A 20,105-nucleotide genomic window follows, 5' to 3' on the forward strand; every position below is an offset into this window, starting at 1 on the left:
ACATATAAATTACATCTTTAGCACAGGATATCATATCATAGACTCCATCCAAATTACGTAATATCAAATAGCATCAATATATGAATTCATTTCACCGACACTGCACGTGACAGCAATAACAGATTTACTTCATACGGTTATTTCGTGGTTTTTAATTAACATATACTACCTATCTGTTAATAACATCGACTGCAAATAATACTATTTTATTCATTGCATTCGGTAAATTTTTTGTTGAGCTGTGATTGTTAATTAATCATGCCTGCAGAATATTTCAATTAAGGTATGAAAACGGAACGTAGTCTTGTTACTTCTGTTTACTAGAGATGATTAGTTTGGTGCTGTTTACAAAACAAATATCTGTACAAGCCTCGCTGTAACGGACAATAACAGTACAGGTTATTGTTTTGTTTAACTTGTGAATCTTAAGGTCACTTAAGGGAATTTATTGATTTAGGCGTGTGGAAAGCCCAAAAATAAATAAATATTCAAATGTTAAAAGTTTTCTTGAGTCTTCATTGCGTTAAGCTGTCTTTAATCAATTTGACACGTGTTTCTCCTCAGAGGTTATTGATGTTGTTAAGGGAATTTGTTGATACACATGTCTAGGACATTAAAGTGAGGAGTTCTTTCATATGACTTAAGCTTACACAAATAAAATTTGAGGAATCAAATTTGGTTGACAGGTTATGAAACGTAAAGTACATCCTGTAGATGAAGCCACAACCTGAGAGTTGAACAAAGCAAAAAAAAAACGGCTATACGTCACTCGAACGGTTGGCTCAGTTGGAAGAGCGCTCGCACGGAACGCGAGAGGTTCGAGTCCCGCATCGTTCATAAATTTTGATTTTCAAATTTTATTTGTGTAATTAATCCCAGAAGTGAGAGTTATCACATTAAAAACATAAAAAATTGTTTAAATTAACAAGAGCGACATCTCAAGTCAATTTCCTGAATTGCAAATATTGGTGTTGAGCAGGTTATCAACTGTAAGCAGATCCTGTAGATAAAGCCACAACCTGAGAGTTGAACAAAGCATACAAAATTTTTCAAAAATACGTCACCCGAACAGTTTGCTCAGTTGGAACGGAACTCGAGAGGTCGCGTGTTCGAGTCCCGCATCGTTCATAAATTTTATTTGTTTAATTAATCCTAGAAATGAGGGTAATCACTTTAAAAACAAAACAAATTGTTGTTATAGATTATTTTATTGAAATAACGTTGTTTTCGAAAATAGTAGATGTTCACCGACAATGCAGATGATCAATCCAAAATCGGTCACTAGGCTCATTGGAAAAGTTCATAATATTATGTTTTTTGGAGTAAATTATGGGGCCATTCAATGTTTTTACAGTAGTTAAAAAAATTAAGATAATAAGGACTGCTGGCTGTTGGGTCAGTTAAGTCCTTGAATGGCGACCATGTACCGGAAGACTCAGTGTTGGTAGGACAGATGATCTCACCGAGATAGGAATAGGGTGAATAAAGGCAGCACAGGATTCTTGGGGAGGCTTTTGTCCAGCAGCCGCAGCAGACGTCTTCCGGTTGAAATGATAATGATGAGTCACAACCGTGCGTTTATTTATCAGAAAATACCATAAAAACATGAAATTACAGACAGATATTATATATGTATATAGTAGTATATATATAATATAAAAAAAAGAGAATATGGATTCTTTCCACCAGAAAAGGGTGTGGTTACCTTTTTGTTATGTCATAAGGACTGGCTGAATGAGGGTCATATAATTTTTAAGCCGCAATTTTCAAGCGAAGGTGCCAAATTAGATTTAGGCATAAGCTATAGAGTCTACTCAGAGACTCACGAAAGGAAAATAGTTGGAGAAATGCCAGCCAACTTGTGTTATGAATGAACTAAGAAAACAAAAGCCGTCTTAATTTTAATTTACTAGTATTGGTCAGGGTGTGATACGGTAGTATTTTCCTAGGATTAGAGTCGTATCTGATCTTTAAGGACCTGGCTTCCAAGCGCGTACACTTTTCTAAAAAACTGGTAACCCTGCTGTGATTCCTCTGGTGTTGCAAGAGAATATGGGCGGCGGTGATCACTTAGCATCAGGTTACCCACACACTCATTTGTCTTCCTCTTTCATAAAATAAAATGGCGTTTCTTTTTCTCTATTGCCTCATAACCAAAGCGTTGAGGTAGTGCTCAACTCTACTTTACTCGACATATATAACTGAAAACTAAATATTACGAACAACGCGGGTCATGAACCCGCGAATTCTCGCGTTCCGTGCGAGCGCTCCTTCCAACTGAGCCAGGCCGGCTGGCTTCGGTGTGACCCAGCCAATCCCAGATGTGAGAGATACTACTTTAAAAACATAACAAATTGTTTAGATTTGCAAGAGCGACATCTCAAGTACATTTCCGAATTTGCAAATATTATAATTAAGCCACAGCCTGAGAGCAAGACAAAGCATACAAGATTTTATGATGATACGTAACTCAAACGATTGGCTCAGTTGGAAAGAGCGCTCGCACGAAATGCGAGATGTCGCGGGTTTGAGTCCCGAATCGTTCATAAAATTTTGTTTCAGTTTTATTTGTATTATTAATCCCAGAAGTGAGGGTTATCACTTTACATTTAAATTGTCTACTCGACATGTCAAAAAAGATTTTTTTTCTCAAAACTGAATTTTTTTTTCTTTATTTATATCACACTTACAGGTTTATATGAGCGCATTTATATCAAGTCAAACAATGTGTGAGGTTTATAAATTATATTTTAATAACTATAATATTCTGTTTGACATAGTACCTAAATAATAAAATTAAAAATAATCTTTTATGGATGTCCGTGTGTTAGTAGTTGTATGAAGTTGTCTTACTGGGATAATTTTTTTTATTATCTAAAGTAACACACACGTTCTCAGTTAATATGAGCATTCAATTTACTATCGCTTAAATATACACCTGCTACAGTATTGTTGACAAACTTTGCAATTTGAGATTTTTTTTGTCATGTCAATGTACTTGTCACTTGGATCTCCTTAACTCTATTCATCAATTTAAAATACCACTTGGTACCACCCACTTACTTACGGCAGTAACAAACGAGTTTATCTACGTACTTGTGAACACTTTTACAAATAATCAATTTTATCGTGGAAAATAAGATTATGGGACGTGCACTTTTGTATTTTCTAAACTATTTCTTATCATGTGGTACATGACAGATCTCGTATTTCGACATACCTATTATTATGTGAAATTATATCACTTTAGTAGCTGACCCGACAGACGTTGTACGGTACATACATATAAATAGAATTGGAGTGTCTGTTTGTAATATTGAAATAACTGTTTTATACTACATGTATATGAATATGTATATGGTAAATACAACAAAATACCATTTTTTACAATTTTCTGTCTGTCTGTCTGTCTGTTTCTTCCGGCTAATCTCCGAACTGGCTGGACTGATTTTGGCGGGACTTTTATTGGCAGATAGCTGATGTAATAAGGAGTAACTTAGCTACGTTTATATTAGAAAAAATCTTTTATTTTAGAAAAATAAAGTAATGTTGCAGTAATGTCCAAGAAACGTTCTAACTCTAAAAATAATTTATATGGCAAAACAACGTTTGCCGGGTCAGCTAGTAAAAAATAAAATACTGTTTTAAACATCATGAATTATTTCGTTAAATGATCCCTGTTGTCATAATGAAAATGTTTCAGAGAATACTGTCAAACCGCGCGTCATTACATTATCTTATAGAAAATATGTCCATACAAAACAAATATTGGATTTAAAAATAATTATGGGTCCCAAATCGAAATAAAAACTATCCTATCTTTCAAATTGTACTAAACTGCACTCCATGAAGTAACCCCAATTAAAATCCGTTCATTGTTTTGCGAGTTCACTGGAAACAAACATCAGGACACTAAATTTATATATTATACTTTATAATACATACTTTATTTTTCTAAAATAAAAGGTTTTTTCTAAAATAGCCTAAGTTACTCCGTATTACATCAGCTACTTGCCAATAAAAGTCCCGCCAAAATCAGTTCAGCCATAGCAGAGATTAGCCGGAACAAACAGACAGACAGACGAGAAATATTGTAAAAAATGTTATTTTGGTGTATTTACCGTATATATATTCTTAAACATGTAGTAAAAAACAGTTATTTCAATATTACAAACAGACACTCCAATTTTATTTATATGTATAGATTACGAGCCAGATCAAAAGAGGATTTAGCAACTACAAAAGTAATAAGATCGAGAATATATTTATATAATACATTTTCACCTAAGCGACTTGATCCGAAGAAATAGTGTTACCAGGTTTTTGAATACCATGAGCCCCTTAATCTTTCTTAAAATAGTGGGTTGAGGTTTACATCAAAATTTTAGTTATTCTGTTTAGTAACAACCATTGTATGCCTTATTTCAACCATCAACATTCTACGTCTAAATATTAAAAAGAGCAAAAAAACAAGAACAAAATAGGTACATAGATTTTTCTAAACCAACATTTTATCAGTTTAACGGACCGCATTTTTATACAAATTGCAGCAAATGACAGCTCAGCTTATATGGTTTTCTCGATGTAAGATTAAAATGAAAACCTCTGTTCTTTATTGTTCTTGCTTTTATGCGAAACACTATTGTCGTAACCGAGGTCTGAATAGTCCTTACACTACCTTCATTTTTAATAAAAAAAATATAAAATATCAGTGCCTGTGTAACTCATTACGGAATTGGTTTGACTAGCTTTTGCCCGCGACTACGTTCGCTAAGAATTCCACAGTTAAAGCACTCAGCTTAATTACATATGTCTTCTGTGGTTTAAGACAACTTTTTTTTTATTTTATGAAAATGAGGAGGATGAGACAAGCAAGGCGTTCAGCTGATGGCAATGGATACGCCCTGCCCATTACAATGCAGTGCCGTGTCAAGAATCCTAAGTGGCATACCGCTCATGATTCTTGAAAAATCCAAAATTTAACTAAATTTAGTTACTAAATCAGTCATCACTTAAATCGCGACGAAGTCGGACGTGTCGTATACGAGGAGGGCTGCAGACATCAAAAAATTGGCTTTTGCCCTGGCCGTTGGCTCAATTCAAATAGAAAAATGAAAAAGATGAACATGTGTGAAGGAATAATTATTACTGCACGGAAAGTTAGCAAACATGAACATTACATGGGTGCTTTAGAACCAGCGGACTTAAGAAACTATCTACGAATTGATTCGAGATCGTTTGAAATATTACCAAACCTTGTGACACCGTTTATTTTAAAGCAAGATACTGCAAGACAGTTTTAGTGCAAGATAAAGATTGTTCATAACACTAAGATTTAAAATTTAGTTCTTTAATATCCCCTTTATAATAATAAATAATATCCCATTTAATACCCCTGCTGACAAAATTTATTCCTGAAACTTGTTGGGCTATTACTATTAATCGGGAACACAAAACAAAACTATTTTTAATACGTCCTCCACCAACGAAGAGCCACGAGCGACCGATATCAGTAACTTAATGCGATTACACCTTCCTAAATGCGTTTCTAATTAGCCTTTTAAATGATTCAGTCAATCAGAAACCATCCTTATTTCTGAATTTAGTATGCTAGATTGCTGAATGCGATTATACATTTATGTCGATGATCTGATAAACATAGCTTTTAGGGCAGTTCAGTCCGAACCTACGTACGAGCAAGTAAAAATTCTTTGCATTAACAGACATTTTGTTTAATTATTGTTTGATAAGTTTATGATGTGTAAATATAATTATTTAAATCAATTTTTTTTTTTGTTAAACAATTCAAAATATTAATAGATACATGTTGATATTTTAAAAATGATTTTTTTCACTTCTAGTATTATATAAACAAATATAATTTATACCAAAATTTACAGACCATGCGGTATTGGAATCTGCGTCTAAAGATTACGTCCCCAGCGCTTTAACCGCTAAGTTTAACATCCAAATTACGTATGGTCTATAAATCTTGGTATTTTTTGGTACAAATTCCATTATATTCATAGATTTTTTATATCACTGACAGCCCGTTTGTCCTCATTTTCGCTTGGTAGAGAGCGAAATTATAGAACACGAAGCCAATAGATGCCTGGTTACATTATAATTTTTATTATAATTATAACAGTTTGTAATTAAATATTATTTGTTTCAGATTGTCAGAAAGCCACACCGCAACGAGTACGTATAATAATTATTTACTCAAAACACATTCGTACAACACTATCAACGTGATTTCGTTAGCTTAACAATTCTATGAAACACACAAACTACTTTCCATACAAACTATGCGGAAACAACCCCAACTTTATCTGTAAACGTGGATTACGTCATAGAGAGGAAAAGCTGTTTGCAGACAAACAATATTGAATCTACAAAACAGTAGCGTAGGGTACAATTTTGCTATTCAGAACGCAACGCCCGTTGAATTCACTTCTGCTTAATCTTTGTGCTCCTAGTACTTGTTGTAACGGAATAGCAATCGAGGATCCATACTAGACCGTTTATTTACCACACTACAGTAGTCAGTATGTATATTATACATACATACATACGTTCTCAACATATGTATACTACTGTTACCGTAATTCATGATACTTGAGCAAGTGCTTCACATATTCGCAGGAAAATTAACCGGCATACCGAAATTAATAAGCTCGGAACCTCCACAAATCAGCCGTGATTGGCTGCAAGCATTCAAGAGGAACGGATGAATTTAACTACCAAGGGTAAGTTGACAGCTCTGTAATATGCAGTTTCGCTCAATTAAGCGTATGCGAATTAATTATTATTGATAACCTAAATAAATAAACCATTTTTTGAGATAAATCGCCGTACTACTTATAATAATAATAATAGCCTTTATTAACAATGTATATATTATCTTAAATCTATATACTGTATTAAACACCGGGTTTCCAGCAACTCCCCAAGTGTTCTACACAAAGATCTCTCTCTTGCTGTCCTCATCCAAGTCTCACCTGCCACATTTTGAATACCATCTTTCCATCTTCGATGCTGTCTTCCTTTATGTCTAGTATTATATCTTGGACGCCATTCTGTTACTTATTTAGCCGTACTACTTACTAAATTAAAAATTAAACTTACCAATTAATTTTTTTGACAGATAAATATAGGGCGCATTTCAAAATTGTATAGCTAAAAACCTTTTCGGAAAAAGTTTTCTGTTAGATTTTATGAAAAACCTTCTCACGAAAAAAAAGTTGGTGCCAAGTTATACATAAAAGTTACGATATACAATAACTTTTAATATTGTTTACTTGTAAATGTTTAATAAAATATATTTCTCTAATCATGCGGGAATTAATAAGAACCATCAATTATACATATTAAACAGCGTGGTGCCAAAATAATTGATTGCTAATTGAAGACCTGTATAGCCGAGTGGTTAGCGATCCTACCTACTAAGCTAGAGGTCCCAGGTTCGAATCCCGGTAGGTGCAAGCATTTATATGATGAATATGGATGTTTGTTTCCGAGTCATGGATGTTTATATGTATTTATGTATGTTTATATAAATTTATGTATGTTAAAGTAAGTATATTGTATTAAATATATCATTATCTTGTAACCCATAACACAGGCTATATATGCTTAATTTGGGGCAAGATAATTTCTGTAAAAAGTGTGTCAATATTGTATTGTGTGTGTCAAAATGGTGAGAATAAATAGACACACGAATAGAAAGAACTACTTAACCATTATCATACAAAATAAATCTAAAAATTAACATAAGTGATTAAAATTTTCAAATAAACAAAGTATGTATTAAATACTTAGATAATTTACACGTATAGATACAGCCTCTTACTGTTAGACAACCTTATGGGTTCCACAACGGCGCCTATTTCGACCGGGTAGCAGTAATGTGTAAGCATTACTGTGTTTCAGTGAAATTACCGGACAAATGAGACTTGACAACTTTTGTCTCAAGGTGACGAGCGCAGTTGTAGAGCCGCTCAGAATTTTTGGGTTTTTCAAAAATCCTGAGCAGCACTGCATTGTTATGGGCATATCATATCAATTACCATCAGCTGAACGTCCTGCTCGTCTCGTCCGTTATTTTCATAAAAAAAGGCTTATTTTCTTATTTGGTCCACTTAATAAAACGCTCGGCTTAATAACCACTGTTAAAAGGTGTTGGTGAACAGAAATATAACTCTCCAAGTTTAACCAATGTGACTAACATTAAATGGTCGGTTTTAAGATCAACGGTTTATCATCGTTTCGGTGAAGGCCACCGTAATTCGCAAACGAGAGCAAGTTTGTCATAAAACCTTACAGTTTGTTAACGATTGTGGTATAAGAAAATTTATTGAATTAGGCGTTACTTTGCAGAAATCCATAATTATACAAATGCTATAAGTTTGCTTTGGTGTTAATTCCACCAATATTTGTTTTTAAAACAATTCGACACGAGACATAGTCTCGTGCCAGATTTTGGCGAGACAACACGTTCTGAGGATGCCTCGTGTAGAGGCGAAACACGTGTCGAATTGTTTTAAAAACAAATATTGGCGGAATTAACACTAAAGAAAACTTAAATCATTTGTATGATTGTGGTATACACAAAACTCAGAAATAATGGAATAGATACTTAAGGGAACAATAATAAAGAATTAAGAAAGTTTCCTCTGAGTTGAATGTTTTGTAGCTGCGAGAAGTAGGTATTAATCGCTTTGTTTACATCTACCGTATCGTAAAATTAAAATTCTTATTCTACGTGGCCTTAGCTATCATTAGAAATAAGAAATTGTATGTCCATTGTTAGCAGTATGTAGGATAATAAACAAACGCTCTTAATTTAAATGTGGTTTAATATCCTACTCTACGTAATAGAAAAATATGTAGAGCGACACTGATTAAAAGTACTTAATGAATAACCATTATATTTATTACAGTTACTTATACTAATATTACACTACTTTTAGTTCACTTATTATTTTAGAACAATCTGGAACAAAGAAGCTTATTATTGTTATTTTAGGCCAAACTTTTGAACCCAACTAGGGTTTGTGGGAAGCTTTTTGCTAGATGGGTCCTAGCATTCACCAGTGGGAGGCTCCTTTGCACAGGAAGCCGGTTAGACCGGTACCACAACGGCGCCTATTTCCGCCGGAAAGATTATTATAACACTATCACGATTTTCTTAATGATACCACAGACAGGGAATAAAGCGGCTCTACCCTCAGGCACTTGTAAATGTTCATTTTACGATATTACGTTGTAATCCATATTTTTATTTAAAAAAAAGGCCCGCTGATTTTGTTGCGCCCGTTCTTCTCAGGCCTGACGCAGTCTATTTTGAATGGGTGGTAGTTTTTGACGTTCAATAAGTGATTTTGAATAGAAGATAAGATAAATATATATACAGAGAAATTCTTATTTAATTGAATAGTAGCGTCCATAAATGCATGTTTTTGTACTCGGTAACAAAAGTACATTTAGTTTAAATTGTTTTTTTTTTAAATGAAAACGTACAGATACGCGACGCTAACTCTTTTATTATATTTCGTACAGATGAGCTGTATTTTAGACAGAGAACCGTGCATTATAGGCATTATATTCGCATGGGAACTCGTCCGTATATTACATGGTTTGCATCGAATGAGCGCACTTCACGCTTTACCATGTTCAAGTGGATTATGACGGCTTATGAGGACGTTGTAATAATGAACTATCCGATATGTTAATTATAGGAAAGTAATAAACGTAAAGCTAACGGAGTCTTCGCATTAACAAAGCTGGATTAATTTGTTGACTGGATTAAAAACGTTGTGTAGATTCATTTTATCAGCGGTAATATTATTTATCAAAGAAAGGGGCTTAATAAGTTGACTAGAATCTAATGACAATATTGTTAATTACTAATTTATTTCAGCTAATTATTTTATATTATACTAGTGGACCCAACAGACGTTGTCCTGTACACACGTCTTAATTTTGAAAAATCTGTCCAGCCGTTAGGAGGTGTTCACTAACATACACATGAGCAGGAGAATTATATTATATGGACGTAATTGAGAATCTAAACCAATCTCAAATTCACTGAAACAAACAAAAAGTCATCAAAATCGGTCCAGCCGTTGAGGAGGTAGTTTAATTGGGTTTCTTAACCATTCTTGAATCCACCCGAAGACACACATCAATCTCAAATTCACTGGAACACTCAAAAATCTCATCAAAATCGGTCCAGCCGTTCAGGAAGTAGTTCAATTGTGAATCTAAACCATTCTCGAATCCACCTGAAGACACACAGAAAGTTTCAATAAAATCGGTCCAGCCGTCTAGGAGGAGTTCAGTGACATACACACGCACACAAGAATTATATATATAAAGATTGAAACACCTAATCACAAAAACACACAAATTATCTTGCCGCAAATAAGGCATAGTCTGTACAATAGAACGACATCATAAGCATCAAGGATCCGGAAACAAATATCCATATTTATTCCATTCTTCTCAGGTCTGAGGCAGTCTCTTTTGAATGGGTGGTAGTTTTTGACGTTCAATAAATGATTTTAAATCCTATTTTGAATAAAAATATTTGAATTTGAATTCGAATTATATAAATGTCTCGATAGGTGACCGGGATTCAAACTGGGCTGTAAGGGTCGTGTTAATTATAATTAATTTTAAAAATCAACACACTTGACCGTATCTTGGATATTAAACATAGCTTTTACGGTTATAAGCCAAAATATTAAAAACGAGTGCTCTTAACTCTTCAGTACCGCACTAGGGCTGTAATAAGTGCTTTATAATTTCCCGGCTAAGCGTGTCCTTGTTGCAACTTATAGGTCCGAAATATTGTTTTTTAATTTTCATACTAACAAATATTTTTTAATATGAAAAACTATATTAGTTCATATTTATTCGAACAAAACAAATCTTATAACTATATTTACAAAACTGAGTACCCAGAATACTGGCAGCATTTCCACGTTGGTAGCTAGGCTGATCCGTTGACGGAACTAGCTGCCAGTGCTTGGGTTGCCAGTAGCCCTATTGAGGGGAGAAGATAATACTTTGTACATTTTCCGCGTCTCAGGGACCCATGGGAAAAAACTATAATATAGTGTCTACTATCCCGCAGTTGTGTTAAGAACGTTGTATAAAACGCGTGTGCATGACACTCTCAATCTCCTTATCAGGTTCTCCTGTGGCTCACGCGCAAAATAAGCACTAAAACATAAATATGACGTGGCTTCATCACGACTGGAAGGCTCCTTTGCACAGGAAGCCGGCTAGATTATGGGTACCACAACGGCGCCTTTTTCTGCCGTGAAGCAGTTATGTGTAAGCATTACTGTGTCTCGGTCTGAAGGGCGCCGTAGCTAGTGAAATTACTAGGCAAATGAGACATGACATCTTATGTCTCAAGGGACGAGCGCAATTGTAGTGCCACTCAGAATTTTTGGGTTTTTCAAGAATCCTGAGCGGCGTACCAATTACCATCAGCTGAATGTCCTGCTCGTCTGGTCCCTTATATTCATAAAAAAATCCAACTCAATGATTAGGATAAGTATCTTATTAGCTGCATGAATTACGAAGAAGCGTTATTTTTTTACAAGCAAACATATCTTCAGTTCGCCCGTATTGAACTTATTACATCACTTACTTATTATTTTATAGCTTAATGAATTTTATGAGCCAATATTAAAGCATTCAGAACATACAATACAATAAAGCCATGTGAATGGAGGACGGACAAAGCATATTAAGCTGGTTATTCCTGTTACCATGTCTGTTTTGAATAATCGCATAAACGCCGCGGGGCAATTGGACAATGCCCATCCAACTATAAGAACCACTTGCATACATTATTTTCTATCTCTTCCAATATTCTCCGATTTATCGATTGATTGTTTTTTTTGCTTTTACTTAGACCGTTGAGGCTCCGTTAACATTATTGAGTTTTTCTTCAATTTAATTCATATATTCTTTATAAAAATAGTTTTGAGAATCGATAATATATCCCTTAGGTTTAGAATAAAGGGTCCGAAGCTTGTTATCATTAAGAAAGTCATTTATGCTATGCTAACGTTTACCAACCAAACATTTTTTTTAAATTTTTTGGATGTTCGTAAGACAGTTTTGTACAATTTCTGGAATCACTTAGCAAATAAACCGCCCAACAAAAAACTTATTAATATACTTAACTGAGTAATAGGCATAACAGGGTAATGTTTGTATCTAGTATTTACGTTATAATAGTTCCTAGAAAATTCGCTAATTTGCCTATGTATATTAACAGGAATATAATATTACAGAGAGGTTGCCGTTAATAATTTCATTGTAGGAGTACGTAGTTTCATTTTAATATAAATACTCCAAAAACAAACCAAAACCAACTAAGATTTTTTTTAAATAAATTCAACAATCATTTTTTTTATATATCATTCATATGTACAGTAAAGATGTTATATTCTACGATTTTGTGCGACAAAACGTTGGAATTTAGATTTTTAGGCCCTAGTAGAACTTACCTACGCGCATCGCGGTTAAGTAATGCAGTTAATATGTTTTTCGCACCACATTCACTCATTGATATGATGAAAAAAGTTGTCAACGTTACTTACTGCCAGAATGGGTCCGAAATAGGACGTTTCCAAGATACGCAGTTCGCGGCACAAAAATCGGCCAAACTGAACATAGATACAACCAACCAACAACAAGATATAATGATTGGCATTATTTTGAGAAAGAAAAAACATATCCAAGCAAAATATTCTCTTTTTATTAGTCTGTTCTACGTAAGTAGCATCTCTGAAATCAGACAGAACTCTGAATCTGAACGGTTGGATCACTTGGCGTTGCGTAGAGACGTCGCTTCATTGTGTGTCTTCTACCGCATTTATCACGGGAAGTGTTCGGAAGAGCTGTTTAACCTGATTCCTGTCGCCGAATTCAACCTTCGCACGACACGCCACAAGTTAGGATATCATCCTCACCATCTGGATGTGTGGCGGTCCTCCACAGTACGGTTTTCAAGGAGCTTTCTTCCACGTACTACAAAGCTGTGGAATGAGCTTCCGTGTGCGGTAATTCCGGGACGATACGACATGGGTTCCTTCAAAAAAACGCGTACATCCTTAAAGGCCGGCAACGCTCCTGTGATTCCTCTGGTGTTGCAAGAGATTGTGGGCGGCGGTGATCACTTAACATCAGTTGACCCGTACGCTCATTTGTCCTCCTATTCCATAAAAAAAAGACATACTCTATTATCTCCTAGAAAAAGTGAAAGCACTCACATCAGGTGACCCGTACGTTCTTTCATAAAAAAAATCTAATATTAATTCAATTGTCCTCTTTTATTTCATTACCAATATAACGACAGTATTAATTTAATTGAAGTTCTTGATAAAGTTTTGCTCACAAATATTATTAAATCGTAACGCTTATTGACTTTACCACGCATCACAAGTTTGTAAATAGTTGTATCAGTTCAATTTTATTTTTGCGATCTCGATTTATTCATTCAATTTTGATGAACACTTGAATGGTCGTCGATGTTTTCAGTTTTGCCATTTAATAAAAAGTTCAACAAAATCAATCAACAAAATTCGCGAGGCCTGTTTATTAAAGTCCAATGGAAAGCCCTTGCTTTATTGCTGTTCGTAATATTTAAAATAGGCAGTTATACTAACAGTTTCGGAAAATCCTTAACTCGTTGTTTCATTATTGATGAGAGATTCAGGGCAAGGTTTGCAATCATAACTATGTTTTATGGAAAATGAGGATGATTAATTAATTAATATCCGGACGACCGAGCCTTGATCGGATTTTTAAGAATGTACAAAACTTGAACAAAAAAAAATCTAATAGGACATCTGGATTCGAAACTGGGTCTTCTGCTTTCCGGATCACCCAATGTCCTATCAGAGCTATTATAGTCTTGCATATAGTGACGAAATTTACCTTTGTATTCTAATGTTATTGTAGCTGTTTCTCATTAAAACACGGATAGAACTACATTTTTTTTAAATTGAAACCTAGCTAGATTGATTTATCGCCCCCCAAATCCCCTGTATACTAAATTTTATGAAAATAGTTGGAGCCGTTTCCGAGATTAAGATTTGAAATATATATACAAAAATTGCTCCTTTAAACATATAAGATTTCATCTCAGCATTACTGTCATCATCAATAATTATTGTGCTTTGAATGTGCACGTGCACAACAGGTCGATGAGCCACATGTTCGCGAATTCTAAGAGATTTCTCTTTTCTTGATCTTCTTTAAGAGATGCATTGGTAATTATATCACCAATTGCTTATTGAAATATGAAAATTTATTGAATTAGGCGTTACTTTGCGGAAATCCATAATTATACAAATGATTTAAGTTTTCTTTAGTATTCATTCCGCCAATATTTGTTTTTTAAAACAATTCGACACGTATTGGCGGAATTAACACTAAAGAAAACTTAAATCATTTGTATATTGAAATATGATTCCTTCAGCAACATTTTAACAAGCAGGATGACCGAGCTTATGTTGGAGGCTGTATAGAAGCTTCTCAAAAAGAGAACAATCTTCTCAATCAGAGTACAATATGGGCATTATCCGGCTTCAGTGATGGCTGTTAGGGTGTTAGGTATCAAAGGGCGACTGAAACATTTTAGTAAAAAAAAAGGTCTGAAGTACTTGCCACTTGTTTTTAATACTAACGGATTCGGAAAACCTTAACTGGTTGTTTCATATATTGGTGGAAAATGCAGGTCAAGGCTTGAATCATAGCTATGTTTTATGGTAAAGAAGTAAGAAAGTGCCTAGATTCCCTATTTAAGAAAAAAGTACGCGCTTTTTTTTTGAGGCAGCCATGTCGTATCGTCCTGGTAAAACCGCGCCGCTAGCTCATTCCATACTTTGGTTGCACGCCAGATATCATGATGGTTGCGATGATATCCTATAGTTTGAGGCGTGTGATATGAAGGTGGAATTCGGCAACAGGAATGAAGTAAAACAGCTTTTTGGAATACTCCCCGTGATAAATGCGGTACAAGACACACAAAGAACGTATCTACGGCACGCCAAGTGCTCTAACCGTTGACAATGCACTAGATCCAACAATTCAAGCAGCTCTGCGTTGCACGCGCTCAAATTTTATCAGCTGAACTGGGGTGCACCAGACCAGAGATGAATTCTTTATTCCATTATGTAGCCTTTACTTTGTTGAGCGCTAGAAAATGGGCCGGCTTGAAATATTACCGTCTTGATACTTTTCTTCCATTCCTCGAGCAAGTCGATAGCTGTCTAAGGAAATTTTGTAATAAGTGGAGAGTCTTCTTCTTGAGCGACCATGTCAGCAGATATAAGTTTATGACAAGCCCATGTACCATTACGAAACCAAAAGAAATGCAACGCAAGATACTGAACGTAAGCGCTAACGTATCTCTAAGAGTCCTGTGATTACTAGTATTTTAAATTAGCAGAAAATTATAAAATCTCTGGTACTATTTGGTGAATTGAAAGTTGTGTAGAATACCACATGGAATGGCAGCAAAGAATTACATAATAATTATTTCCGCTCAGCATTACTGTCATCCTCAATAATTATGCTTTGATTGCACACGAGCGAAAGAGGTCGTCAAGCCCCAGGTTCGCAAACTTACTCGCGCGTCTATCATCCCCTTAAGAAACGCAATTAGCGATCATTTAAAAATAAATAAGGTTACAGTAAAATCAAAATAACTTCTCAAGTGGCACGTTTAAAGGAAGGTCAGAATAATATTATTGTGGAGAAAATCTTTACTTACGCAACATTTTAACAAGCGAGATGACCGAGTTTATACTTAAGCTTTATAGAAGCTTTTCAAAAAGTTGACAGAGTATACAATATGGGCATTATTTCAGTGATGGTTGGTGGGTTAGCTCTTAAAGAGTTACTGAACCATTTTATGTAAAAAAAGAGATTGGCATTGAATGATTTTTCACGGATAAAGTGCGTGGTTGGAAAATATATAGATCGAATAATTGATTTCATTTAAAAGGCCTTAAGCCAAAAGAGATCATTTTGACCGATCGCTATAATTTCTATTGCAATTTGTTATATTAATGTATAACTAACGAACATTGCATCCGTACTTCAGGCGCCAAAAGACAACACCATAACGTCTGTCCTTATACTGTAATGCCATAACGCACTTCAATATATCGCAAACCAGAACAGAGTCACTATGCAATGGATCAACGAACACAAAAACTCACTGGGCCATGATGCTGCAGATGATCTAGCCAAAAGGGGATATGAAGCTGTAACATATGGACCGGACCCACTGCTCCCACACCTCAGACCCAAATTAAAAAGTGGCTGTGATAAAAAACGGAACAAACCCACATAACAGATTGGAGAAACAACAAAGGTTGCAGGCAAACTAAGAATGCGGTTCCGGTGCCCTCAAAGAGGTTTGCCCACAACGTGATGAGACTACGCAGTCACCGGTCACTACCCTTGAACAAGCATCTGTCTATCATAGGTGTAACAGACAGCCCTTTGTGTAGAGGATGCATAGAGGCAGAAGAAACGCCAGAACACGTGCTTATGGAGTGCAGGAATGTGGCCGAATAACGGGCACAAATACTCCAATCACCAGCATCGCTCTCAGATACCTGCAGAAGTTTAAAAAGACTGCTAAACTTCTGGAATGATCTGGGCTGGTTGAAGTAAGAAGACAAACCAAAATGCACAATGGCCCAATCAAGAGGCTAAGTATGTAAACAGCCCAGCTTAACTAACTAACATAACACAAAAAAATTTTCTATGTGATAGAAAAAATAGATCACTTTTAACAATTTTTATGACCACATACAATATTGAAGTTTTGAAGTTGAGAAATATACTTCAAAAGTCTCATTTACAGTTCCCTTTATTACTGTTTCAAACTACAACAAGTAACGCCTTAATGTCTGACATCTTCGCTTTATAGCACCACAAAGTATTCAAATGAGGTACCTAGTTCTTAATAAAACGTTTGAGATGCTCGCTATGAAATTCAGATATTTAACGTTTGTGTGTAGAAAAAAGTCCTATACCTACCACTCAAACAGAGCTCAAAACAAAGAATTATAAGAGTGTGACAATCTTTATTTCTGGATGGTTACTGAGTATTCTCAACCTTGATTTAATAAGACACAGAGGTGTCACCAACACTCCCCTCAACACATGTGCCAGAGAAGCAACAGCCAGGGATAACTGGCGTAGAATCGTTCGTCGTTCGACGTGACCACGACTGCTCTGTCAAAAGTAATCCGACGAAGAAGTAGAAGTGTTACCAAACATGATATCAATTATCAGCACTCTCAGTAACGGATTTGGCATTCCCATTGGTCATTTTAAAAACATATCAGCATTGTCATTGGTCCTTTCAATACATACTGCTGCATTTAATTTAAACCTACGTGAATTTTATTTGATTACTTTATTGTGCATTATAGCTAAGTCATACACTCGCGATTCGTCAGTTACATTGTTTTCAGTGTGCTTAAAATAGAGGATAACTGTTCTACGCTTTTTTTCGACTTGTTTAAAGCTATCACAGTCTATCTAGACGTATAAATTATTTAAGTTTAATTCCACAAATTAAATACGACTTCTTCTTCTTCTTCGCGTGCCTCTCCGACTAGCGAAGGTTGGCGGTCAGCTTTGTAGTTTTAATTGTTTGTCCTTCGCGAGGCGAAATAGTTCTGCCGCACTCGCAATGCCAGTCCACTCTCGGATGTTGCGCAGCCAAGACTTTTTTCTGCGACCTACGCCTCTTTTTCCGGCAACTTTTCCCATCAAGATGAGTTGATTGTAGGAGTTTCTACCTCTCGTGCCTAAGCACGTGCCCCAAATATGTGACTTTCCTTATCTTGATAGTTTGCATGACTTCGCGATTTTGATTGACGCGGCGCAGAACTTCCACATTTGTGACCTTGTGGGTCCAACTTATGGCCAACATACGTCTATATACCCACATTTCAAAAGCTTCTATACGTTTTCTGAGGTCTTCTTTAATAGTCCACGCCTCACATCCGTATAGAAGTATGGGCTAGATGTAACAGTGCAGTAAATACGACTGATAGACAATAAAGTAATGCCAAGAGGATTTCTTCTTAAAAATATTTAAGTAGATGCATTTATAATACATAAACTAATTAGAATATAATAGTATAGTATAAGTTTAATAAGCGTTATATAAGAGTTTTATACTAGCATCATGCACACATTATAAATAAAGCATAACATGAGAATGATCAAAATCAAATAATTCATGCAAAAATAAAACAGAAGTTAAGCGATGCAGAATCGTCCAGTTACTCCAAGTAGCGACCAGGCCTTATACGTGGGTAACACTGAAAATGTTTAGAACTGGCCTGTTAGAAACATTGCTAATGAAAACTTTTTTTTAATTTAAATTTTAGAGAAGCTTTGTCATCCCTAGACAAACATTTAAAATAACACTAAACTGTAACAGCTTCGTGTTGCAATTCTTTGCAATAGAAAGGAAGAAAAATCATTGATTCACTTAGGTCAAGATTACAAATTTTTACTGTCAAAGATTTTACCACCGCTTCGGAAAAGTTGAGTTCTTTTAAATCTATATTTACAGTTTCAGCATTATATTTTATACAATGTGTGTAACGTGAGGCATCAAAAATATTTAAACGCTTTGAATTACTTGTGTAAGTTAAAAAAAAAAAACAAAAATAAATTCAAAAGAGTAGATACCATATAGATAGATATAGAGACCAGTGCAGTAGATTTATCAATTCGCATATTAAAACTTAATATAACTTCAAATGTTATATTACCAGTGGGTGTCTCCTTTGCACAGGATGCTGACTAGTTTATCGGTACCACAATGACGCCCATTTCTGCTGTGAAGCACTGATATTTAAGCAGTGTTTCGGTCTGAAGGCCGCCGTAGCTAGTAAAATTACTGGGCAAATGAGACTAAATATCTTATGTCTCAAGGCGACGAGCGCAATTGTAGAGACGCCCAGAATTTTTGGGTTTTTCTAGAATCCTGAGGGGCACTACATTGTTATGGGCAAGGCGTATCAATTGCTATCAGCTGAACGTCCTGCTCGTCTCGTCTTTACTGTCATAAAAAAGCACTATAAAGATTAAAATCCCCGAAGACAGGACCGACCAGGAACCATAGCAGCGACCGTTCACGAGCATGACCATGTGTCATCGGTTCCCTCCCACATATTTTAGGAAAGGTAAAGAGTAACGACCCGCCCTACGACACCGTTACGAACAGAAGAAAATATCTAGTAGTAGATACCAAAGTATTGGTTCTAATAACTAAATAAAACTATAAGTTCAACTTATTAATAAGTAATTCATAAAATACTTCAAAAAAACTAAAGCGAAGTTGTTGGGCTTAATTAAATATAATGTTAAAGCCAGCGGGTTAAGTGGTTACTCTTTAAAGAAAATACTTAGAATTGCAGTTACCTATTTAAAGGTAGCATTTAATCTTGGTTTCCTATTTGTTCACTAAAGTCGATTATAAGTCCGGACTTCTAAGAAATTCTGTGTAATTTTTGTTGATCTCTTTAAAAGCCTTTTGAATTTACACTGAGATATTTTTACTAATATAAGCTAGGCCTTTTATTAAAAGCGAGCAAAATACATTTTTAAATTATGTCAGTGAATTTCTTCAAAAGCATCACGCCGACCCGACTTAACTACAAGTCGAGCTCTCTTTCAGCACATTTCTTAAAAACGTTGGTTACATAGAGGTTTAATTGCTTTCAATTCTATATAGTGTAAATTTAATTTGTAAATTAAGATCTTAGTTGGGAAAATGTACAAAGAGTTAGCTTTGCGGATTGCGGTAATATTTGCGGAACAAAGACGATGGATAAATAAATGAAACGTAAGAGAACATCCACAGAGTTTAAATTTGCGGGATACTTTACAGAGAATTAAGGATTTCTATATATAGTATCTATATATATATAATCCTTCAATTTCTAACTACAAGAATAATAGTGTATCAAGAATACTGGCAGCATTTCCACGTTGGATAGCTAGGCTGATCAGGCGACTAGGCGACAGACGTT

This window comes from Leptidea sinapis, chromosome 11, assembly GCF_905404315.1.
Source record: "Leptidea sinapis chromosome 11, ilLepSina1.1, whole genome shotgun sequence".
NCBI lineage: Eukaryota > Metazoa > Arthropoda > Insecta > Lepidoptera > Pieridae > Leptidea > Leptidea sinapis.